At 37.4% G+C, this 27,679-nt stretch overlaps 1 protein-coding gene across 2 annotated transcripts in view; it reads left to right on the top strand.

Annotated features, from left to right (window-relative positions):
* Positions 1–7,298: 7,298 nt before the first annotated feature.
* LOC128653055 (transient receptor potential cation channel subfamily V member 1) overlaps positions 7,299–27,679 on the top strand; it is a 133,093-nt gene continuing 112,712 nt past the window's right edge. The window contains exon 1 of one of the 2 annotated variants that reach the window (XM_053706107.1): positions 7,299–7,676. The gene's annotated coding sequence lies outside the window, so the exon portion shown is untranslated. The remainder of the gene's footprint in view (positions 7,677–27,679) is intronic. The other variant, XM_053706106.1, reaches the window with a different exon arrangement.

Below are 27,679 nucleotides of genomic sequence, written 5' to 3'. Positions count from 1 at the left end.
CACTAACACGGACATCACAGACAGTATCTTGAAGGTAAAGGCAGCTACACTTAGTATGACACTGAGAGAGGCCCAGGTCAGAATGTTGCATCTAGATTATATCACGCCAAATAGGCGAAGTAAATGGAATCCCCAACACCCGAATCAGTGTGTAAAGTGTGGCTATCCCAACCCCTCCTTGGCCCACTATTTTCTGCACTGTCCTAAGGTTCGCCGCTTTTGGGGGATGCTGCAATATTGGTTTGGGAGGGTAATGAAGCTGGAGGTAACATTCACTATAAAGAATATCTACCTATTCTTGTGGGAGGGAATCAACACAAAATTACACCCCTTTTGTACCCTTTGTACTCTGATAGCTAGAAACTGTATTCTAACTTTGTGGTGCTCTAGACGTCCCCCTACACTGACACAGTTCAAAACAGCCCTATTCAGACAGATCTTTATTGAGCAACAAGATACACTATTAGATACAGGAGGAAGATTGCTGCCCTTTTTAAAAAAGTGGAAGACTTTTCTGGGATCATTACAAATAGAAAAACAGAAACAAATTCTGGGGCCCTTCCTTCAGACTGAGGTGATGATGGAGGCAGCGTTGAGAGGGGAATGGGGGGCTTTGTATGACTCTCTTACTAATACAGGCATGACAGAACCTATGAATGAGATCGCAGTAGCATCCTTTTTCTGAGGGTGTAGTGGCTCTCTTTCGTCCTTCCCATCTTAGAACTTTTTCCGCTTATCTCCAGACAGTGTACTCTCCCTTTACCCTTTTTGGGTTTTTTTTTTTTTTTTGGTTTTTTTTCCTCCCCCCCTGAGAAAATGTCTGCTAGATACTAGCCTGGATAACTTGTCTCTTTGTGTTAAACCTATGAGTATGTTACATAGAGTTATGTGTTATGTTAAGTTTTTGTTTATATAATATTGAAAATGAAGGGGTGCAGATAATTGGACAGATGATGATGCACGTATACAATCGGATTACTATCATACAAAGGCACGGAACTGTCATCTCAACATTTTAATAAGGGCAAGACCTTGTCTCCTACCTACCAACATATGAACTACACGCTAACCTTGTTGTGCTATATGTAAACTGAAATAATGTATTATGTGATGTGTGCTAGTTATGTCTGATACTGTAACTCTTCTTTAATAAAGATATATTTTTAAAAAAAGAAAGAGAACATTGTATTATATTATATACATAAATATGTCCTGTCACAGGAGCAAGCTGCACTTAGTCTTATGGCACGGTCGGGCCGGGCTTTAACTATACAGCTGGCCCGATGCGCTGAGTAAATATAACAGACCCGCTCAGCAGAGAGCAGAGAGCGTGTCTGTGAAACAGCGCTTTTTTTTTTTTAAATTAAGAGGGGAAATTATGTTTTAATAATGTTTGGCTAATATAATGTTATATAATTCTGCACTATGCACAGAATTATATAACATTATTTTTAAGGTTTACTGTACCTTTAAGCTGTACAAGTAATGGATCTCTTTCAGTTCTGTACAATAATATTAATAATAGTGGTTTACTTCAGGTCTTACAAAGAGTTACATTTTAAAGTGGTATTTTGGATTGTGCTTGAGCGCAAAACTTAAGTTTTGTAATAAAAGCGCAAAGAGCATGATAGTAATGCTCCCTTCTTTATGCATTATAAGTATAGGGCATACTAAAGTTTTGGATGCGTTAAGATGCTCTGATGGAAATATTGAACCATCCACTTAAAATACAAGATTGCGCTATTCTTTGAGCAAGGATGCGCAAAAGATAACACACCCTGCACTATAAATTGTGCTCCACTTGTATTGTAACCCTACTTGTTTACCCAAAAAGGGGTTATAAACACATAGGTAAAGAGCAACAAGCATTGCAGCTTCTAAGTTATATGGGGGGGTAAAGCACATAGAATTTTATTGTCCAAAATTAGAAAAGAAAACCAAGTGCTAACAAATTAGAGCATAGCATTTTTGCATTGCAATATGACCATGTCCCTTTAATGAGATTGGAGCCAAGATATAGAAATTACAGTAAAATGAATAAAATTGCTATATATATTGTCCAGCATCAACATTTTTATATATTTTCATCATCGCTGCAAGTGAAATATATTACAATAAGCACCCTCAATGAAAAGTGTTAAAACATCCAAACTTGATAATAGGAAAATCAATTCAGGGCATTATTGTAGACAATAGACAGCATTAAAATGTGAATTCAGCCAGCATTTGCAAAGGCCAGCATGGTACTGCCATGTATAAAAGGGGTGTATATATTCATGTGATGAAAACATAATTTTGCCTCTTTATAAGTCAAGGGTAAGATTTTGCCTTGAATGTGCAGTGCAATTTTGGGGTCCAGATTTGAAGAAGAATATTGTAGAACTGGAAAAAGAACAGAGAAGGGTGTCAAAATTGATAAAGGGTATTAAAGATTTGCATTATGAAGAAAGGCTGAAATTATTTACACTGGAAAAGAGCTTCTCTGAGTGAATATGATTACTTTATACAGATATATACAAGGCCAGTAGAAGCAGTGATCGGCTGACCTGTTCATCAATAGGGCTGTTAAAAGGCAAGAGGTCATCCATTCAGACTTGAGGAACACATATTTCACCTACAGCAGAGTAAGGGGTTCTTAACAGTAAGAACAATAAGAATATGGAATTCTCTGTCTAAATAGATTGTTTTAGCAAATTCACTAGATCAGTGTTTTTCAACCAGTGTGCCGTGGCACACTAGTGTGCCATGAGAGATCCTCAGGTGTGCCACGGCAGACTGACAACAGTGTGACATATTTTTTAAACTTTGCTTTTTTTTACTCCCAGTGCAGGGGTAGTTTGTAGGAGGCATGGCATAACAGCACAATACATACAGTATGTGTGTGTTTGTGTGTATGTGTATATATATATATATATATATATATATATGCTGTATTAGGCTACAATGTGTGATTTTTTTTAAAATTTTGGGATGGTGGTGTGCCACAGGATTTTTTAATGTAAAAAAGTGTGCCACAGCAAAAAAAAGGTTAAAAATCACTGCACTAGATGATTTTTTTGGCAAACTAGCAAATACAGGGATATAACAGTTAGCTTTGGCATTATAGTAGCTTGTTGATCCAAGAAGGAATCTGATTACCGTTTTGGAGTAAAGAATGATTTTTTTCCCTCTGAGGCATAATTGGAAATTGAGTTGTTTCCCTTCTTTTGGATCAACAATAGTAACAGGAATATGTGAAAGGGAAAACTTGATGAGTTTGAGTCCATTTTCAACCTATATTACTATGTAACTATCAATCCAATACCTGTTTGGGAGGTCAGAAGGTGTTTAATTATATTAGACTGAATGCTGTGTTGTTTTTCTGGGTTACTGTGTGGCTTCCTCTACATCAGAAAAGTCCACATTTTTGGATCAATGTCACGGATGGTAGAGTTGGCCAGGGGAGAAGTGTATATGATACTCATACTTAGCCAGTTATAAACAGAGAAATAAAATAAAATTTTGATAACATTAATAAAAAGTTAATTTAACTATATATACTACTAACATTAACAAACATTGGCACAAATACAAATGCATGGGTACCTAATATGAAGGGTTGTGTTTTTTTCTGATCAGTAGTGCTGAGTCACACTAAGAACTTTGGAAGTCAGATGTGGAATGCAGGCCGTACTTCAGATCACTGCTCTAGATCTACATGTGTACAATCATGGATTACAGTGGATATTAAAAGTTAAATTTCATTAGTCCTTCAGATTATTATATAGACTTGTGTTATGGTATCAGTTTTAACCCTTTGTTACAAATAAAAGTAAAAATAAACTATTAACCTCACATACCATTATTTTTGCATTAGTTAGAGTGGACCTACAAATGAATTAGAAAAAAATTCTCTGTATGCTGCCATAATAGGTTATTAAACTATAAATAATATAATTGAACTGAAGTATTTCTATATTGTTAACAAAGGAAAACATATGGTTGTACTTTTATACCAGTGATACACTGCTCCATCCAGGGGTGATTATTTATTGACAGGTAAAAAGAGTGTTTGGTACATACAGTCCAAACAGAGACTTAAATGCTCAATTGCATAAAAAATGGTGTATAGGCAAATACAATATCAGCATATTTTATATTAAAACAACCTTTTAGGCATAGGCTGGCACCGTTTGGAGCAGACCAAAAAGGCTTAACCTGGAGCAGGGCCAAAACCTAACTATGCACCAGGGCTAAAAAAAATAGGGCCTAGCATCATGGAAAGTGTGCTAGTCCTGCTCCTTTTAAAGACAGATATAAGAATTATTATTTAGCAAGTACGGGGCTGACATACAGGGCTAGTGAATGTGGTGCAGCTGTGCTCCTCCACCTCTGTTACTCCATTGGGTTGTGCACTTCGTTTACAATACTGGTGTGCCTGTTGCACATTATCATGACCTTTAGGGAAACAATTACCTCCCAACATTTCCTGAATGGTATTCAGGACTGGCAGGCTGGAGACAGAGTTGTCAACATCCCAATGGGGCAGGATCGGACAGTCATGGTTGTGATGTGGACATTACAAATTCTTATCAGCACCAACATCAAAGTTTTAAATAACTTTTATCCAAGCTTTGGGTCTTAAGCAGGCAATGCTTTAGGGTATCAGTGCTTAATCATGCAATGACATAGTTACACTTCAAGTTCTGGGGTCTGGTTCTCAAAAACTCACTGGCATGGAGAGAAATCATCAGCTTTATTTACTGAGCCCTGTAATGTAAAGTAAGTGTCTCTCCTTCACATAAAACATATCACTGATCTCCCCTTCATGATATACTGTACATAATTCTAAAGGAAATGCATTTGAAGCAATCCCTTAGGGGTCATGTGATACTGATGAGGCACCTTAGAGAATCCAGACCAGAGAGCTTTAGGGAACCAGGCCCATGTTGAGCTTTCATGGGATGAGGGATTGAAATGGCAGTTTTACCATGGGAAGCTATGTAACAAGGGAATTGCTGGTTCCTATGAACGGCTGTTATGTTATGATGTGGGAATCTTCAAGTGGGGTGAAACTGTGCAGAAGGTGATAGATAAGAGAGGCAAGGGTTAAATTATATATATAATATAAGAGTTCTGTGTGTAATGGAAAGAAACTTATAATTACTGGTCAAATAGAAGTAGAACAGCACTAAATGGATGTGGAGTGCCCATGCAGACTGGTGAACTGCCAATTCACCCAGAAGTAATCCAAAACAAAGAGGATGTCCACAGCTCTCCAATGATAAGACAAATCTTTATTAGGACATATAAGATAGCAATGTTTCGAGGTTAACACCTCTTAATCATGCATGCATCTTTGTTTTGGTATAATAGATAGATGATATAGATAGATAGATAGATAGATAGATAGATAGATAGATAGAAGAATGATAGACAGACAGACAGAAAGACAGACAGACAGACAGACAGACAGACAGATAGATAGATAGATAGATAGATAGATAGATAGATCATTTACTTTTGTCATCAAATTTGCTTTGTCTCTTTGTATTTTTATTGAAATGTAAACCTAGGTATAGGCTCAAACTGATTTTAAGCCCTTGAAGTGCATTGACAGTTTTTTTATATTTAGATACTGCTAGTTCATGTTTGCCATATAGATAATATTGTGCTCACTCCTGTGCAAGTCTGTCAAAAGAACTGAGATAGGGGGGCAGTCTACAGAGACTTAGATACAAGTAATTACAGAGGTAAAAAGTGTATTAATATAAAAGTGTTGGTTGCAAAACTGGGGAATGGGTTATAAAGGGAGTATCTCTCTTTTAAAACAAACAATTGAACAATACAATCTCGGAATAATCCTGCTCTAATGTCATATAAATATTATATTAGTACTACAACTTCAGTTACTCCACTGAGCCTCATTAACGGACAATTGACACGTTTGCCTTACCCATCCTAATATGCCAGGTAATACCTGCTAATGATGAATTGCCCTGTAGCTCAACGATGTTGTGAGAACATTTTTCAGACTGTGGAGTTATGACCAGAATTGCTGGTGCCTGTAATATTTGTCTCTGCAATGCAATGTACAGAAGAAGTAGCTTAGAGGATGTGCAACTTCGCTTTCATTGCTTTCCCCTTATCTCCTGACTAACACATTTGTTCTATTTACAGAGAGCTCATTTGCACATCATTTTAATGCTCAGCTTCTGTACCTGCTTTGAGGTATCTGCTGATTACCCTGCACAAAGCATATAACATAAAAACGCACGACAATGATGAAGTGCATCAATTAGTGGTGGGTTTTCCTTGTTAATAATAAATATATATATTTTACATCACAAATTGAAATTCAGCATCATACTATAAAATAACCATTAAAGCCATTTTATACTGAGAATAAGAATCTATAGTGAAAGCAGTGACTATGAAAATTAGATTTAAAAGTTCTGTGAAACGGTTGATGTCTCAGCCGCTTGCTGCAGGCTTGGATAAATAGGTAATAATATATGGAGTACTGATCACTGCAAGATGCAAATGTAAGGCAAGTAGATTAGATACACAATTTGAGCCATTTTGGATATTTAAGCAAATATTGTATTCAAGTGACCATTTTATGAAGTCATTTACAGACGTGCACAAATTACGCATGAAAAGGAGCCATGATGGGCTGGAAAACGTCCTTGGTATGTCTGGGTGTGTGCAAGTTGACAGGTGATATTTTTTATTTTGTTTCTCAATGACACTAAACCAGATGTAAATAACCTTCACTTTTACTACAGGTCAGAGTATGGACAGCTCAGTAAGTTTATGCCTAGGTAGCACCTGCTGGACTAGTGATATGTGACTTAATGCAGCATCTCATTTTCAGTTGAGTGTTTACTGTAGTTTTATCTCTCATAAATTTACCATAACATGGGTGGTGGAGGGACCAGTCATATCTTGAACATTGTTTACTTTTTTTCCTGTCAGCTGCTTCCTTTAAGATACCATGTAATAGGGGAACTCTGTGCAGACTTAGCCATATGTATAAGCTATGTGGTGATAAGTGTGTGCAATGGAAGATTAAAGAACTCGAGCTGAAAAGAGAGAAAGAAAAACAGCACAGTGTCACTGGAGAGTTGAAATACAGAAGCACATACACACAAGACTGAATCAGTACAATAGAGCAATGGATAGAGAAGAAAGGGAGGGCTTGTGAGAACTAGAGAAAAGGGGAACTCAGTAAAAAGATGGGAGGTGTGGACAGGGGAAGGCAAAATAAGTGAAGTCTGGATTTGTGATTGCTGCTTGTAGACTAATCTTGTTGCACAGAATGACAGTTTTAGTAAGGACAGGGAGGTTAGAGAATGTCTGGTGCATATCTACTATTAAAACAATGTTTAAATCTTACATTAATCCATCTTCTCAATACTTGTCTCAGTGCAAAGGGTTAACCAGAGCAACCCTTGCAACGTGACTTAAAAAGACAGGCAGTCCATCCAATGACATGCAAAGGCTTGTAGATTGGATTTTAGACTTTGGAATTCACTATACAGCTTCACCACTGTAGCTCTGCGTTGGATCTTCATTTGTGACTCAACATTGCCTTCAACAAGAGCTTTAAAGGTTTCCAATTTTGTCTCTTTCTTGCTTATTTGTTGCTTCTGCTTCTCCCTGGACAGGGACTCTCAGCCCTTGGAACTGGTTCTGTAAGTAAATTTATCTTCTATAATTTGCGTTACTCCTTCAATTTTGTGCAAGATGTTTGTCTTTAAACCAGCCTTTGAGTTACATATGGGGATTAGGTTTAAGTTGTTAAACTGGAGCTATGGGTTAGGTGGTTTTCTGTACAGGAATATAGCCTTTTGGTTCTTTCAAAATAATATATTCTGTAGCATTTTTATGATAGTATTTACTATATTATAAGTTTGTAGAATAAAAAAGTAGTTTGGTGTAAAAAATAACTCATATTTTTACCAAATAATTTTTCATAGTTACATTGCAAAACAGCGATCACATTGTCAGCTTTATGAATCTATTTAAATCTTTGTTAGTGCCCCATATAATTATATGATTGCTACGTTATGACGTCACTAATAAATTTGTTTTCAACAAATATGTAGTTTATTACTGTTAATTTGTAACAATGAAACAATAGTCACTTTTTTCAGGGTTAGATATTTAGAAAAAGTCGAGATAATATAGAAAGATTACTTTATTACAAAGAAAAAAAAATGTGTTAATTCAACTTCCCCTTTTGTATCTTTCTGTTATATTTATACTTACAATAGTCTCAATTGTTACCAGTTACATTTTTATAGTTACAAATCCCAATGTTCTGTGAGTTCCTACTATATGCTGCAAGAATTCATACTCTCCCAGTGTAATAGGACTCGGAGGTTGGAATTTAGTTGGAGAACCTTCACTGATCTTGCCTTGTAGTATAAACCAGGGTGTGTCCATTAGGTACTGCAGAGCTATCTGCTATCTATCTACTGCACCCATGAGCTGAAATGTCTCTGAACTCTTGTTTTTTTTTATAGTGTCCTGGGGCTGAATGTATAGCATAATAGTGGGGGACACCCTGGGGAATAACTTTGCTTTTCTACAGAGGATAAATGGTCTCCACAATGAAAACTTTTCCCAAACATTTTCCAAACTGAGCTAGAACATTGTGCCAGGTTTTCATAGCAAAGAACTGATGTCATTTCTCTGTATTTCCCTGCATAAACCTTAGCACCAGACGTTAGACATTAAGGTACTCCCCAGAACTTACATCAGAGCAGACTAATACTATTCTTGTAGACTTTTTAGATTTGCAATTGTATTCATAAACTTAAATAATGCATATTTACTGTCTTTCACTGCATCTAAATTAAAGCATAAAACAAGTGAGGCTGGCTCCAGCCCAGATGGGGTTCTCAGGATAGCAGTGATATCCCTTCTGGGCTATTTTACTGACAGGGGAATTTGTGCTGCATCTGTAGTGATATGAACTGTAGTCAACACCGGAAAGTCTTATTGAGCTACAACTGTGTGATGGGAACTTTTTACCACAGAGTAACACTTCTTTATTAACTGCTTGTATGCCAGTTACAATTACAGCAGCTGGAAGGTTTTCCACAGGCTCATTCTCTATACATTATGTGGTAATGCTTGTTTAAGAATGCTGCTCTGGAAAATTAAATCATGACCAGATTTAAAGGGATACTAAACCCCAAATTTTTCTTTCATGATTCAGATAGAGAATACAATTTTTAACAACATTCCAATTTACTTCTATTATCTAATTTGCTTAATTCTTTAGATATCCGTTGCTGAAAAAATAGCAATGCACATTGGTGAGCCAATCACATGAGGTGTCTATGTGCAGCCACCAATCAGCAGCTACTAAGCCTATCTAGATATGCTTTTCAGCAAACAATATCAAAAGAATGATTCAAAATGGATATCAGAAGTAAATTAGAAATTTGCTTAAAATTGCATGCTCTTACTAAATCATGAAAGAAAACATTTGGGTTTCATGTCCCTTTAAAGGCAATTCCAAAATGTAAAACTATAATAGTTTGGTTTGTAAATTAAGTCCTTTTACCTAATGTTAAAGGGACATCAAACCCATTTTTGTTCTTTCATGATTTAGAAAGAGCATGGAATTTTAAGCAAATTTCTAATTTACTTCTGATATCCATTTTGAATCATTCTCTTGATATCCTTTGCTGAAAAGAATATCTAGATAGGCTTAGTAGCTGCTGATTGGTGGCTGCACATAGACACCTCATGTGATTGGCTCACTAATGTGCATTGCTATTTTTTCAGCAACGGATATCTAAAGAATTAAGCAAATTAGATAATAGAAGTAAATTGGAATGTTGTTTAAAATTGTATTCTCTATCTGAATCATGAAAGAAAAATTTGGGTATAACTGTCCAATTTACTTCTATTGTCTAATTTGCTTCAATCTCTTGATATCCTTTGATAAAAAGCATATATAAATCGGCTCAGTAGCTGCTGATTGGTGGCTGCACATAGATGTCTCATGTAATTGGCTCATCTATGTGCATTGCCATTTCTTCAACAAAGGGCATCTAAAGAATAAAGCAAATTAGATAATAGAAACAAATTGGAATGTTCTTTAAAATTGTATTTTCTATGTGAATCATGAAACAAATTTTGGGTTTTATGTCCCTTTAATATGTTTGTTTATAGATTATATTAACCATGTTTGCATAGGTGAAGTTTTTGATTGCCAAACCTATCTATACTATAATTGCATTTGTAACGCGTCCGTCGCCGTCGGCAGTTGCGCACGCTTCCTCAAAGGAATGTTGGCAGCGCGAGGCAGCCAACAGAATGTTGGCTGCGCACGCAGCCAAAAGAATTCACCTGGATGCAGTTTACGCTGCATCCAGGTGGATTCCGAAAAATGGCAGGTTGGTGCCACCCTGCCATTTTCGGAATCCACCGGGATGCAGGGAAGGCAAACGGAGCATTAAAAAAAAACAAAAAAAACACTGCCCGCACGAAGTATAACAAAAAAAAAATAACATCCCACACAAAGTATTTACACCTAAACCGCAAACCCACACATCGCAAAATAATAAAGTAATAACTCCTAATCTGCAAATAACCTAACATATTAATCCCTTAACCGTCAACCACCCACATTGCAATAAACCTAATTACCCTATTAACCCCTAAATCGCAAAACCCCCACATCGCAATAAACCTAATAACCTATTGACCCCTAAACCGCAAACCCCCCACATTGCAATAAATCTAATTCCCCTATTAACCCCTAGACCGCAAAACCCCCACATCGCAATAAACCTATTACGCCATTAACCCCTAAACCGCAAAACCCCCACATCGCAATAAACCTAATTAACATATTAACCCCTAAACCGCAAAACCCCACATCACAATAAACCTAATTAACCTATTAACCCCTAAACCACAACCTCCCCCCACATTGCAATAAACCTAATTGCCCTATTAACCCCTTAAACCGCCAAAACCCACATCGCAAATAACTAATTAAATTACTAAGCCCCTAACCTAACACCCCCTAACCTAACACCCCTAAATTAAACCCAATTACCTAAATTAAAAATACAAAATTACAATAAATATAAAAAACCTAAAATTACTTTAAAAATAAGAAAAACCTAAGTTTAAATTAAACTAAAATTACAAAAATTAAAAAAGTCTAACATTACAGAAAATAATAAACAAATTATCAAAAATTAAAAAATTAAACCTAATCCCTATGAAAATAAAAAAGCCCCCCAAAATAAAAACACCCCTTAATCTAATGCTAAACTTCCAATAGCCCTTAAAAGGGCTTTATGCAGGGCATTGCCCTAAGTTAAACAGCTCTTTTACAGTTACAAAAAACTCTAAGTCCCCCCTAACAGTAAAATCCACCACCCACCAAACCCCCCAAAATAAATAAACCTAACACTGAGAAACCTAAACTACCCATTGCCCTGAAAAAGGCATTTGTATGGGCATTGCCCTTAAAAGGGCACTTAGCTCTTTTGCTGCCCTTAAAAGGGCATTTAGCTCTTTTAAGAATTGCCCATCCCTAATCTAAATAAAACAACCCCCCCAAAAAATAAAAAAAAACCACTAAGCCTAACCCCCAGGTTGGTACTCACGGTTCCTGAAGTCTGGCGGAGAAGGTCCTGCTCCAGGCGCTGAAGTCTTCCAAGCGGTGACCTCTTCTTTCTTCTTCCAGGAAAAAGCCGGCGCGGAGCAGAAGGCGGAGCTGTAGACCGGGAACCCTGGAACTGAAGACCGGTGACCCTGGAACTGAAGACCTGCGACCGCGGAGCCATGGAGCATGGAGGATTCTCATCGCATGATCTCCGCTGTACACTGAATAGTGAATTCAAGGTACGCGATTAAAGATGGCGTCCCTTGAATTCTTATGGGCTGATTTGATTCTTCAAATTCAAATCAGCCAATAGGATGAGAGCTACTGAAATCCTATTGGCTAATTTGAACAGCCAATAGGATTTCAGTAGCTCTCATCCTATTGGCTGATTTGCATCAGAAGAAGAGGATCCTCCACGCTTCATGGCTCCACGGTCACCGGACTTCAGTTCCTGTCCTGGATGAAGAAAGAAGAGGTCCCCGCTTGGAAGAAGATGTCGGCCGCTTGGAATAAGACTTCAACGCCTAGAAGAGGACCTTCTCCGCTGGACTTCAGCAACCGTGAGAACCAACCTGGAGGTTAGACTTTTTTTGTTGTTTTTTTTTTAGATTAGGGATGGGCAGAAAAAGAGCTGAATGCCCTTTTAAGGGCAGTGCCCATACAAATGCCCTTTTCAGGGCAATGGATAGCTTAGGTTTTTAAGTGTTAGGTTTTTTATTTTGGGGTGTTTGGTGGGTGGTGGGTTTTACTGTTAGGAGAGACTGTTTATTTTTAATGTAAAAGAGCTGATTTCTTTAGGACAATGCCCTACAAAAAGCCCTTTTAGGGCTATTGGTAGTTTATTCTTATATTGTTTTTATTTTGGGGGACTTTTTTATTTTCATAGGGATTAGGTTTAATTTTAGCTTAATTTAAATTTAGGTTTAATTTTTTAATTTTTGGGGGTTAGACTTAGGTTTATTTTTTAAAAATTTTTTAGATTAGGGTTATGGGCACTTCTTAAAAGAGCTGAATGCCCTTTTAAGGGTAGCAAAAGAGCTGAATGCCCTTTTAAGGGCAATGCCTATACAAATGCCCTTTTCAGGACAATGGGTAGTTTAGGTTTTTTATTGTTAGGTTTAGGTTTTTTTTGGGCTCAGTATGTAAAATGTTGTTTTTTTTTTAATAACATTTCAAAAGAAAATGGGCTAGCAAAACACTTGTATGTAGGTGGGTTAAATTGCATGCATCTCATACCATTTTTTTCCCTGAGAGAAGGGAGAGAAAAGGAGAGGGGAGGAAAGGGAGGGAAAGGAAAGAAGGGAGGGAGAGAGAAGAGAAAAGTGGGGAGGGAGAAGAGAAAAGGGGGAGGGAAAGAATGGAGTGAAAGAAGAAAGCAAGGGAAGAGTTGAGATAAAGAAGGGAGGGAGTTGAATTGAAAGAAGGGAGGGAGTTGAGAGAAAGAAGGGAGGGAGAGAAAGAAGGGAGGGAGGGAGAGAAAGAAGGGAGGGAGGGAGGAAAGGAGGGAGGAAAAGAAGGGAGGGACAGAGGGAAAGAAAGAAGGGAGGGAGTGAGTTGAGGGAGGAAGGGAGGGAGAAAGGGAAAGAAGAGGTAGGGAGGGAAAGGAGAATACACTTTGAAACAAACACTGCCCTTCACATGCAACAACATACAGTAATTACCATCATTCAAGTAATGAAACTTTTTAAGTGTCCGTTTACTATTTACTCTGTGGGTTCATGAATGCAGTGAAAGCCAGCTATTAAAGTTTTTGATTAGACATCACAAGCTGATCTAAGCTGTGCACAGATACATCCAGTCTGTTAGTTACTAAGACCTGCAATAAGCACTGCGGTTGTAGACCCACCACAGCTGACAAGGGGAGGCAGCATATCAGCACAAGGTCTTCTCCTCCAGCCGCACCTTGTAAGCATATCCCTGGGCAAGTTTCTCACCAAGAACGCTTCCACTGCAAAAATGCCAGCGGCTCTAAATGAAGCAACGGTTTAAAGGAGCACTGTCTGTGAAGAGCGACCTTAATCAGCGCACGTGCCTTGTCTTCTCTGTAAAAGTCTGAACTTAATTGCTCGCTGTACTGTGTGCTGGCTTTTAGAGAGAGGATAGGGCAGATGTGCTGCCCCTCCCAAAACCGGACTTGTTGGCCTAGGCCTGTTTTGGGCGGCTTTGTGGGTGGTGGGTTTTACTGTTAGGAGGGACTTAGAATTTTTTGTAAATGCAAAACAGTTATTTAACTTAGGCAGGGCAATGCCCTACAAAAAAGCCCTTTTAAGGGCTATTGGTAGTTTAGGGGGTGTTTTTGTTTTGGGGTTTTTTTTTCCCCTAGGGATTAGGTTTAATTTTGGGGGGTTAGATTTAGGTGTTTTTTTTTTTTTGTTTTTTTTTAGATTAGGGTTATGGGCACTTCTGAATGCCCTTTTAAGGGCAGCAAAAGAGCAGAATGCCCATACAAATGCCCTTTTCAGGGCAATGGATAGTTTAGTTTTTTTAGTGTTAGGTTTATTTATTTATTTTGGGGGGTTTGATGGGTGGTGGGTTTTACTGTTAGGGGGACTTAGAATTTTTTGTAACTGCAAAAGAGCTGTTTAGCTTAGGGCAATGCCCTACAAAAAGTCCTTTTAAGGGCTATTGGTAGCTTAGCATTAGATTAGTGGGTGTTTTTATTTTGGGAGGGCTTTTTTATTTTCATAGGAATTAGGTTTAATTTTTTATTTTGGATAATGTGTTTATTTTTTCTGTAGTTCTATTTTTTTAATTTTTGTATTTACAACACATAGAATGCCCTCTGGGCATGCTTACCAACTAGTAGTAAATAATAGTAGTAAATAATTCTAGTACAGTAGTGCAGCTTGCCCCAGTCTTTAGTGAAGGTCTGTCGGACCTGATCCGCACTGTCGGATCAGGTCCGACAGACCTTGATAACTAGAGGCCATAATATGCAGATACATTTTCCTCCCTTCAAATTGTAATAGTTGCATACATATTAAACAAAATAAGTGTCCTTACATAAAATCACTGAGCACCACCATGTTATAACCTAGAAATCATTGTCTGCTGGGCCAATTAATTACAGTTACAGGTGGATAACTACTGTGGAACCAATGACTGTGTAGAATATAGCAGTGTTAATGGGACATGACATCCAAAAAAATAATTTCATGGTTTAGGTAGAACATATCATTTTAAACAACTTTCCAGTTTATTTATATTATCAAATTTGCTCCATTCTCTTTGCATCTTTTGTCGAAGGAGCTGCAATGCGCTACTCGTTTGTAACTGAGCACATGGATGAGCCAATGACAATTGGTATATATATATGCATCCACCAATCAGCAGCTAGAACCTAGGTTCTTTGCTGCTCCTGAGCTTACCTAGATAAATCTTTTAGCAAAGGATAACAAGAGAAGGATGCAAATTAAATAATAGAAGTACATTGGAGAGCTCTTTTTAAATCATGAATATCTAATTATTACTTTACTGTCCCTTTAAGCCTGGAGTCTGCAGGTCCACTATTAAAAAGAATTGGAAAGTCAACATTTTTAGAATTAAATTGCAAGAAAAGAGGCAAAATAAATAATGAAAGTATTTTGCAAAGTCTTTTAATACATATAATGAAACATTTTATATTGCAATCTGAAAGTGTTTAAAGGGACATGCAACCCATAATGTTTATTTAATGACTCAGATAGAGCTTAAATATATTTTACTTCTATTATCAAATCTGCTTTATTCTCTTGGCATTCTTTGTTGAAGGAGAAACAATACACTACTGGGGGCTAGCTGACCACATTAGACCACATTGAGATTACAACTTCTCTGTCAGCTCAAAACTTTGCCAGTCACTTCATTAACAAAATTGACTCCAACAGACATGAAATCAGCTCTCAACATAATTCCATTCTCCCCCCCCCCCCTCAAATGCTCTCACTCAACCACAACCCTCATAACCTGAAAATTAGTTCATTCTCCCCTGTTACTGAGAAAGAAGTTTCGGCACTTATAATGCGCTCTCACCTCACTACCTGTCCCCTTGACCCTATCCCCTCACAGCTACTCCCCTCCCTCTCTGCTACCCTTACCCCTATACTAACACACATTTTCAACCTCTCCCTCAGCACTGGTACATTTCCCTCATCGATGAAACATGCACTGGTCACACCTATCCTCAAAAAACCTTCCCTTGATCCTACCTCCCCATCCAACTACCGCCCTTTTTCCCTCCTCCCTCTTGCCTCAAAGCTTCTCGAAAAACTAGTATATGCACGCCTATCCCATTTCCTTATGTTAAACTCCCTTCTTGACCCGCTGCAATCTGGAGTTCGTCCCTATCACTCCACAGAGACAGCTATTGTTAAGGTCACCAACGACCTACTTACAGCAAAATCAAAAGGCCACTTCTGCTTATCCTCCTTGATCTGTCCGCAGCCTTTGACACTGTCGACCACCCTCTTTTGCTCCAAACCCTCCAATCATTCAGCATCTGTGACACAGCCCTGTCGTGGCTCTCTTCCTACCTGTCAAACCGTACCTTTAGTGTAGCCTTCTCTGGGGCCTCCTCTGCCCCGTCACCACTTTCTGTCGGAGTACCACAAGGCTCTGTCCTCCGTCCACTTCTCTTCTCAATCTATACGTCATCACTAGGTTCCCTAATTAAGTCCCATGGTTTCCAATATCATTTGTATGCCGATGACACCCAAATCTACTTCTCTGCACCAGACCTATCTCCTTCCTTGCTAACCCGTGTCATTAACTGTCTTTCTCACATCTCTTCCTGGATGTCCTCTCACTACCTCAAGCTAAATCTCTCCAAAACTGAGCTCCTCATTTTCCCCCCTTCTTCCAAAATCTCCACCCCAATATCTCTATAACTGTCAACAACTCCATCATTACCCCTACCCCGCATGTCCGATGTCTCGGGGTCACACTTGACTCAGATCTTTCCTTCACTCCTCACATTCAGTCCTTGGCTAAAGCCTGCTGCTTCCACCTTAAAAACATCTCCAAAATTAGACACTTCCTTACACAAGACACAACTAAGATTTTAATCCACTCTCTCATTCTTTCCCGCCTTGATTACTGCAACTCTGTCCTCTCTGGTCTCCCCACCTGCCGCCTAGCTCCTTTACAATCCATAATGAATGCCTCTGCCAGACTCATCTTCCTTACACGTCGCTCTTCATCTGCTGCTCCTCTCTGCCAATCCCTTCACTGGCTTCCTCTTGCCTCTAGGATCAAACACAAAATTCTCACTCTGACACACAAAGCCCTCAACTGCACTGCTCCCCCCTACATCTCAGACCTTGTCTCCAGATACTCTCCCTCCCGTCCCCTTCACTCTGCTCATGACCTCCTACTCTCCTCCTCTCTGGTTACCTCATCGCACTCCCGTTTACAGGACTTCTCCAGACTGTCTCCCATCTTGTGGAACTCTCTACCTCACCCCACAAGACTCTCCCCTAGTTTTGAAAGCTTCAAGCGCTCCCTAAAGACTCTACTGTTCAGGGATGCATACAACCTAGGCTAACCTTACTTTATACCAGTTCCACTCCTCCATTGCTATCCCTTGAACCCCCTTAAGTCCAGCTGTCTGTAGATCACCTTCTTAAGAGCTAATTACAACAGTGCAACTCTTGGCAGGGCCCTCTACCCATTTTATCCCTTTAATTGTTTTGTTGTACTACCGTCTGTTTATAGCGCTGCGGAATCTGTTGGCGCTCTACAAATAACCGATAATAATAATAATAATAATTAGGTGAGCCAATGGCAACAGGCATGTATGTGCAGCAACCAACCAGCAGCTAGCTCCCAGTGGTACTTTGCTGATCCTGACAACTACCTAGGTATGCTTTTAAAAAAGTTAAATTTCATAATAGAAGTAAATTAGAAAGTTGTTTAAAATTGCATGCTCTAGCTGAACCATGAAAGAAAAAGTTTTATGTCTGTCTTTATTGCAACACAAATATTGAGATATTAAATGGTAAACTTGAATTGTAATTTGCTATACAAGTTATCGTGGTATCTTTTGTTTAAAAGCAGATACTTAAGCAGTGTATTAAATACAATAAAGGGTGGTGGGAAGCAGAGTATCAATAAACAGGAAACCAATATAATTTTACAAGTATTATAAGATAAATCTTAGTATATATAAGTATATATTTCCTGGCACAGATTCAGAGCGAGGAACAGGAAACAACTAACAAAGTATGTGTAATAGGGTATACAATTGTGTATAGATAGCTCTAATCTGTGTAAGGAGTAGTAACTCTGCTAGATTAGAATGGCCAAGGTAATGGTATAAATAATAGGTCAAATTCATTCACATTAGAATCTTTATTAAAAAATGTCAAAGAAAAGAGAAAAATTCACGCATACAACTAGCTTGAGCTCAGGTTAAAAACACTTAAACCAAGGTGAATTGTGAACCTCCCATATTGTTTAATCTCAGTTGGTAGAATTAAAGTATATGAGCCAGCCTCTGAGGAAGCGTTTTTGTGAAACGCGCGTCAGGGGTCCCTTGGAGATGCTCTGTCTCTCTTTTTTTTAAATCAGCTAACCAATGTTGTAATAATTATTCCCTATCAACTTACTTATATATTTCAGCCAGCAGTTAACTTAAAATTGTAAAATTAATTTAATTACAGCCCTTGGATTGTAAGGGCTTAGTTGATATTGATTTTTTTTTCTGCTAGCTCATATACTTTAATTCTACCAACTAAGATTTAAATAACCAATGTGGGAGGTTCACAATTCACCTTGGTTTAAGTGTTTTTAACCTGAGCTCAAGTTAGTTGTATGCGTGAAATTTTCTCTTTGCTTTGAGATTTTTTAATAAAGATTCTAATGTGAAGCTCAGCAGTGTGTCTGGAGCACTATATTGCAGCAATTTTGCAAGAATGTTATCCATTTGCAAAAGCACCAGGTGGCAGCACTAATTCCTGCCATATAGTGCTTGAGACACCTACCTAGGGATGGATTCAACAAAGAATATCATGGAAATGAAGCTAATTTGATAATAGAAGTAAATTGGAAACTTTTTTTTTTAAATTGTATACTCTGAATCACAAAAAAACATTTTTGGGTTTCATATCCCTTTAATTGACCCTCATCTATATATGCATTTTTGTATTGCAAGAAGAGATGGCACTATCTAATTCATTTAAGGATATTCATTTAAAAATGTCATTGGGAGTTCCTGGTAGAATCCTTGAGGATTGCTAATAAAGTAGAATATTTTGGCAACCTCCTAATATAGCAACCAAAAACATATGAATGTATTTTGTCATCACATCACTATAGATTTTACTCCTACAAATGATGCAAAAAAATATTTTATTTTTACAGGGTAAACTCTGCAGTATTAGTAAAAATAACATTTTCAGATTTTGTTTCTATCAATGTGTTTCATTTCAAGAATGTATGTATGTGTTTGTATGAATGTGTATACGTGTATGAATGTATGAATGTGTGTATGTGTATGAATGTGTATATGTGTATGAATGTGTATATGTGTATGAATGTATGAATGTGTATATGTGTATGAATGTGTATATGTGTATGAATGTATGAATGTGTATGAATGTGTATATGTGTATGAATGTGTATATGTGTATGAATGTATGAATGTGTATGAATGTGTATATGTGTATGAATGTGTATATGTGTATGAATGTATGAATGTGTATATGTGTATGAATGTGTATATGTGTATATGTGTATGAATGTATGTATGTGTTTGTATGAATGTGTATATGTGTATGAATGTGTATATGTGTATATGTGTATGAATGTGTATATATGTATGAATGTGTATATGTGTATGAATGTGTATACGTGTATGAATGTGTATATGTGTATATGTGTATGAATGTGTATATGTGTATGAATGTGTATACGTGTATGAATGTATGAATGTGTATATGTGTATATGTGTATGAATGTGTATATGTGTATGAATGTGTATATGTGTATGAATGTGTATATGTGTATATGTGTATGAATGTGTATATGTGTATGAATGTATGTATGTGTTTGTATGAATGTGTATACGTGTATGAATGTGTATATGTGTATGAATGTATGAATGTGTATATGTGTATGAATGTGTATATGTGTATGAATGTATGAATGTGTATATGTGTATGAATTTATGTATGTGTTTGTATGAATGTGTGTATGTGTTTGTATGAATGTATGTATGTGTTTTTTTAATGTGTTTATGTGTTTGTATGAATGTGTGTATGTGTTTGTATGAATGTGTGTATGTGTTTGTATGAATGTGTGTATATGTTTGTTTGAATGTGTGTATGTGTTTGTATTAATGTGTGTATATGTTTGTATGAATGTGTGTATATTAATATGAATGTATGTATGTGTTTGAATGAATGTGTATATGTGTATGTTTGTATGAATGTGTATATGTGTATGAATGTGTGTATATTTCTGTATGAATGTGTGTATATGTTTGTATGAATGTGTGTATGTCAATATGAATGTATGTATGTGTTTATATAAATGTATGTATGTGTTTATATAAATGTGTGTATGTGTTTTTATGAATGTATGTATATGTTTGTATTAATGTGTGTATGTGTTTTTTTATAAATGTGTGTATGTGTTTGTATGAATGTGTGTATGTGTTTGTATGAATGTATGTATGTGTTTGTATGAATGTGTATATGTGTTTGTATGAATGTGTGTATGTGTTTGTATGAATGTGTGTACAGGGAGTGCAGAATTATTAGGCAAATGAGTATTTTGACCACATCATCCTCTTTATGCATGTTGTCTTACTCCAAGCTGTATAGGCTTGAAAGCCTACTACCAATTAAGCATATTAGGTGATGTGCATCTCTGTAATGAGAAGGGGTGTGGTCTAATGACATCAACACCCTATATCAGGTGTGCATAATTATTAGGCAACTTCCTTTCCTTTGGCAAAATGGGTCAAAAGAAGGACTTGACAGGCTCAGAAAAGTCAAAAATAGTGAGATATCTTGCAGAGGGATGCAGCACTCTTAAAATTGCAAAGCTTCTGAAGCGTGATCATCGAACAATCAAGCGTTTCATTCAAAATAGTCAACAGGGTCGCAAGAAGTGTGTGGAAAAACCAAGGCGCAAAATAACTGCCCATGAACTGAGAAAAGTCAAGCGTGCAGCTGCCAAGATGCCACTTGCCACCAGTTTGGCCATATTTCAGAGCTGCAACATCACTGGAGTGCCCAAAAGCACAAGGTGTGCAATACTCAGAGACATGGCCAAGGTAAGAAAGGCTGAAAGACGACCACCACTGAACAAGACACACAAGCTGAAACGTCAAGACTGGGCCAAGAAATATCTCAAGACTGATTTTTCTAAGGTTTTATGGACTGATGAAATGAGAGTGAGTCTTGATGGGCCAGATGGATGGGCCCGTGGCTGGATTGGTAAAGGGCAGAGAGCTCCAGTCCGACTCAGACGCCAGCAAGGTGGAGGTGGAGTACTGGTTTGGGCTGGTATCATCAAAGATGAGCTTGTGGGGCCTTTTCGGGTTGAGGATGGAGTCAAGCTCAACTCCCAGTTCTACTGCCAGTTTCTGGAAGACACCTACTTCAAGCAGTGGTACAGGAAGAAGTCTGCATCCTTCAAGAAAAACATGATTTTCATGCAGGACAATGCTCCATCACACGCGTCCAAGTACTCCACAGCGTGGCTGGCAAGAAAGGGTATAAAAGAAGAAAATCTAATGACATGGCCTCCTTGTTCACCTGATCTGAACCCCATTGAGAACCTGTGGTCCATCATCAAATGTGAGATTTACAAGGAGGGAAAACAGTACACCTCTCTGAACAGTGTCTGGGAGGCTGTGGTTGCTGCTGCACGCAATGTTGATGGTGAACAGATCAAAACACTGACATAATCCATGGATGGCAGGCTTTTGAGTGTCCTTGCAAAGAAAGGTGGCTATATTGGTCACTGATTTGTTTTTGTTTTGTTTTTGAATGTCAGAAATGTATATTTGTGAATGTTGAGATGTTATATTGGTTTCACTGGTAAAAATAAATAATTGAAATGGGTATATATTTGTTTTTTGTTAAGTTGCCTAATAATTATGCACAGTAATAGTCACCTGCACACACAGATATCCCCCTAAAATAGCTATAACTAAAAACAAACTAAAAACTACTTCCAAAACTATTCAGCTTTGATATTAATGAGTTTTTTGGGTTCATTGAGAACATGGTTGTTGTTCAATAATAAAATTAATCCTCAAAAATACAACTTGCCTAATAATTCTGCACTCCCTGTATATGTTTGTATGAATGTGTGTATGTTTTTTTTATATGAATATATGTATGTGTTTGTATGAAATTAAGTATGTATTTCATTTTAAGAATGTATTTAGCATACATTACAACAAATGTGGCTGAGAATGAGGGACACATGAGGTTGATAGGAGCATGTCACTATATTGTGGGTGGAGCCATGTTGGTAGGGATCCTGGGTGGTTATTGGGTGGGATTGTGGGTGGTTCTGGATGGTCTGTGTGTGGTTCTTGGTGGTCTGTGCGTGTTTCTGGGTACTCTGTGTTAAAATCCTTTAAAGAGGCACATATGGTTGTCTCAGTGGGACAGAGAGACAGAACTGTATGTATGTATGTGTTTGAATACATTTATGTATGTGTTTGTATGAATCTATGTATGTATGTGTTTGTATGAATCTATGTATGTATATGAATGTATGTATGTTCCTCAGAATGTAGGGACCTATACACTGAACAACAAAAGTCTTTTAAAAGTTTTACTGAACGATAAGTAAATGAACAGTTAGTAGTTCAAATTGAAGATCACAGAAAAAGCAAGTTTGAAAATAGGCCCAATGCAGAACACTAAAGTCCTAAACAAAGTTCAGAATACTTAAGTAGGTTGCAGTAACAAAATCCAGTGGACACTGATACTTGAATTGTGCAGTAGAGGGTGAGATTGTCAATGAATAGATACCTGTACCAGGTAGGTACAGCAGATACAGCTGGTAGGAGAAAAGCTGACACAGGATACTCAGCAAGCACAGGATACCCAGTGGGTACTGTTGGTGGGACTGTCACGTGATACCAGATAGGAACAGCAGGCACAGCTGGTTTGAGGAAAGCTATCACTGGCATGGTAAACACAGGATTCTCAGCAGGCACATGATACCCAGCAGGTACTGTTGGTGGGACTGTGACAATTTATTTTTTGTTTCTTCAACTGTTGGTGGGACTGTCACAGAATACCAGATAGGTACAGCAGCACTGCTTCAGGAACAAAGTGAGCATACACAAGTATCAGGCAAATCTGCTTGGCATTCAGGAACCAAGTAAGCATTCCAGGTGCAAGGAAAGAATGCTTGGTGTCTGGAGCAAGGTGAGCATACACAAGAATCAGACAAGTCTGCTTGGCATTCAGGAACCAGGTGAGCATTCCAGGTGCAAGGTAAGTATGTTTGGTTTCTGGAGCAAGGTGAGCATACACAGGTATCAGGTAAGTATTCTTGGTCTCTGAAACAAGGAACGCATATACAAGTATCAGACAAATCTTCTTGGCTTTCAGGAACCAGGTGAACATACTCAGATGCAAAGGAGGTATGCTAGGTATCTGGAACAAGGTGAGAATACACAGCTATCAGGTAAGTATGCTTGTTCTCTGCTATAAGGTGAGCATACACAGGTAACAGGTAAGTATGCTTGGTCTCTGGAACAAGGTGAGCATACACAGGTATCAGACAAGTCTGCTTGGCTTCCAGGAACCAGGAACAAGGTAGGTAAGGCAATTACTCTGCCCAGAGTGTTGGGCTGAATGACTATTTATAGAAATTCCCACTCCAATAGCCTCCAGGTGTGAGTTAAGGCAATTAGGACATGGCCCTTTTAAATCTAGGCAGCCCATGCCTGCTGATGCTAGAGAGCTGCAGGAACAGCTGGAGTTGATTCTTAGCATCTCTTCACGCGGAGCAGCAAGACTGAAGAAATCACTCTAAGCGTTTGTCAAAACCAGGAAGCCATGTTTTTAATCCATCTGTGAAAGGGTTAAATTAGTGCATATAGTAATGCTTCTATTACAATGTTATGCTGGCCCACATGGATGAACTCTTTTTTTAATGACAATTCCAGTGAACGTCCAATCAACATGTGTGTCAGTTGACAATCTTGAAGTCCAGCCCCTTTAAAGCCCATAGAAAGCCTATGGTGAGTGTGAGTGGGATTGCTCTATACATCACAGCCCAGCCAAAAGAGGAAATGAAGGGGGGGGGGGGGGCGGAGGAACAGACAATACCAATTAGGATTATAAACCTTTTATTATAAAATATATATATACACTTTACAAAAATAATAATTATGTGGTTTTACTTGCAAACTAATATATGTTTTATTGCAACATTCTTATAGTCTGAAATTTACCATCACTTTAACAGTCCTGCTTTTTCAAATAAAGATACCAAGAGAACAAAGAAAATTGATAATAGGAGTAAATTAGAAAGATGCTTAAAACTGCATGCTCTATCTGAATCATGAAAGAAAAATATTGGGTTTACTATACCTTTAAGCATGAATGTATGTATTGTTTGTATAAATGTACGTATGTGTTTCATTTTAAGAATGTATGTATTTGTTTCATTCTAACAATGTATGTATGTGTTTGTATGAATGTATGTATGTGTTTTATTAAGAATGTATGTATGTGTTTGTATGAATGTATGTATGTGTTTCATTCTAAGAATGTATGTATGTGTTTGTATGAATGTATGTATTTGTTTCATTTTATGAATGTATGTATGTGTTAGTATGAATGTATGTATTTGTTTCATTTTATGAATGTATGTATGTTTTATATAAATGTAAGTATGTGTTTTTCATTTTATGAATGTATGTATGTGTTTGTATGAATGCATGTATGTGTTTCATTTTAAGATTGTATGTGTTTGTTTCAATCTATGCATGTGTTTCATTTTAAAAGTGTATGTTTGAACAGGCATACCTCGGAGATATTGCGGGTTTGGTTCCAGACCACCGCAATAAAGCGACTATAGCAATAAAGTGAGTCACACTATTTGTTTTTGGTTTCCCAGTGTATATAAAAGTTATATTTACACTATACTGTAGTTTATAAAGTGTGCAATAGCATTATGTCTAAAAACAAACTTTGTAAAAATATCAATATCTGCAAAGCGCAATAAAGGGAAGTATGGCTGTATGTGTATGATTGTATGCGTGTGTTTAATTTTAAGAATGTATGTATGTATGCATGTGCTTGTATGAATGTATGTATGTTTAATTTTAAGAACATATTTATGTACAGTATGTGTTTGCATGAATGTATTTATGTGTTTAATTTTAAGTGTATGTATGTATTAAGTTTATGTATTTGTTTAATTTTAAATAAGTTTGTATGTGTGTGTTTATATGAATATATATATATATATATATATATATATATATATATATATGTGTGTGTGTGTGTGTTTCATTTTAAGAATGTATGTATGTATGTGCTTGTATGGATGTATGTACAAGTTTCATTTTAAGAATTTACATATGTTTGTATGTGTTTGTATGTATGTATGTGTTTCATTTTAAGAATGTATGTATGTATGTGTTTCATTTTAAGAATGTATGTGTTTGTATGTATGTATGTGTTTCATTTTAAGAATGTATGTATGTGCTTGTATGGATGTATGTACGTGTTTCATTTTAAGAATGTACATATGTTTGTATGTGTTTGTATGTATGTAAGCGTTTCGTTTTAAGAATGTATGTATGCGTTTCGTTTTAAGAATGTATGTATGTATGTATGTGTTTGTACAATGTATGTATTTATGTGTTCCATTTTAAGATTGTAGTTATGTATGTATGTGTTTGTATGTACGTGTGTGTTTCATTTTAAGAATGTATGTTTGTATGTGTTTGTATGTACGTATGTGTTTCATTTTAAGTATGTATGTATGCATGTATGTATGTATGTATTTGTATGTATGTATGTATGTATGCATGTGTTTTATTTTAAGAATGTTTCATGATGTAAAAAGATTAGGCATTTGTTTGGTGAGTTTGCAAGGGTGGTAAAGGTTACACTTCTAGATCCAGCTATAAAATATTCCATAAACACAAATAGAGCATACTACATCACCTTACCCCATTCATGACACAAAATTAGATTTATTAACAGCCTCTACAAACTCATAACACTCCATGGATGACAATATTTTAGTAAAAGGTTTCATATAATAACAAAGGAACTAGAGACACTTTGCCTTCTCTTATCATGGGTATCTGCAGATTTGTTTTTCCTCTCGGAGAATATCGTAGACATAATTATACCAATAGCAACATGTACATCAGGAGAGATCTGCTTTTTGCATATCATTTTAAGAGCCCACTGACAGATCTATCACCAAGATGATAGGTGAAGAGCCACGTGTAAAGGGAGTGGCCCCAGGTGTAAATAGATGTTTGGATCTTTTTATAGTGCAGTGCCTTGATTCTGCTACACACGTATTCCCTGCATTATATAATCAGCAGCATGAAACATTATTTTTTGGTTTTCATGAAGACGTTTTAAATATTGGATATTATTATTGTTAGTGCAAATAATAATTATTGTAGCTCTGTGTAATGATCCATAAACTGAAAGTTTGTAAAGTAAAGTAAAATGTAATTGTGAGCAATAGCAGTTAACAGACTGAGAAAACATTCCCAGTGTTGTTTAACTGTCTCTTCCAGAATGTTTTTATGTTTGCGTTATCAGACATTGTCTCAGAGCCAATAAAATCAATTTGTGAACATAACATCTCGAGGAAAACCTAGATGCAACGTCGTAACATGAAAATCACACAATGTGAAGATATCCTCCTTCCCCTCGTTGCAAACATGAGAGGAGTTGCCATTATAATCTACAGGGGGGAAAAATTCCCTTGATAAGACAGTCCACGCTAACGCAAGCAAAAAATAAAAAGTAAAAAAGTAGAAGAGAAAAAAAAAATGAAGAAACCTTGTCAGCTTTCATGATTCAGATAAAGAGGCCCATTTATCAAGTTCCGTATGGAGCTTGCGGGCCCGTGTTTCTGGCGAGTCTTCAGACTCGCCAGAAACACAAGTTATGGAGCAGCGGTCTAAAGACCGCTTCTCCATAACCCTGTCCGCCTGCTCTGATGAGGAGGACAGGAATCGCCACAATTCAACCCGATCGAGTGCGATCGGGTTGATTGACACCTCCCTACTGGCGGCCCATTGGCCGCGAGTCTGCAGGGGGCGGCGTTGCACCAGCAGCTCTTGTGAGCTGCTGGTGCAATGCTGAATACGGAGAGTGTATTGCTCTCCGCATTCAGCGATGTCTGTCGGACCTGATCCGCACTGTCGGATCAGGTCCGTCAGACATATGATAATTCGGCCTCAGAGTATGCAGTTTTAATACACTTTTAAATTCACTACTGTTGTCACTTTTACTTTGTTCTTTTGTTTTTCTTTGTTGAAAACCATATGGACACATGCTCAAAATCACCAGTGCATTACTAGCTGATGATTGGTGGCTTTTGTCATTTGCTCACCAGATTTGCTCAGCTAGCTCCCAATAGTGCACTACTGTTCTGGAGGTGGCTTTAACTATGTGTTTCACACCTTTGTTGTTGTTAAACACATAGTTATAAGCAAGCAATAGTGCAAAAATTCATTGAATTAACATAAAAAGGACCAGATTACAAGTGGAGCGCTAAATATCGCTTTCACAATAATTCACAAAAGCAATGGAGTCTTTGAGAATTCCACATCTGACATTAGCGGTGATGAAAAATCCTGACAGAATGCCCATGGCCAGCCCATCGTTTGTGTCTACGAGGTCTCAGAGACACTTTTTTCTTCTGTTCAGCAAAGCTACTTTCCTATAACAAAAGTTACATACAAATGTTTTACAATTAAAAACAATTAAAGTAACTGTGTTTAAAGTGTGCTTTGAAAGTTGTTTTTCCCCTTTGCAAGAGGTTCTTACTTTATGAGCATGATTTCATGTGTTGGGCACCTCACGCAGTTAGGGATGTTGGTGGTAGGAACAGCCA

Source organism: Bombina bombina, chromosome 3 (genome assembly GCF_027579735.1).
Source record: "Bombina bombina isolate aBomBom1 chromosome 3, aBomBom1.pri, whole genome shotgun sequence".
In the NCBI taxonomy this organism is placed as follows: domain Eukaryota; kingdom Metazoa; phylum Chordata; class Amphibia; order Anura; family Bombinatoridae; genus Bombina; species Bombina bombina.
The sequence above is the reverse complement of the archived record's forward strand: the minus strand, read 5'-3'. Positions and strand labels throughout refer to the sequence as shown.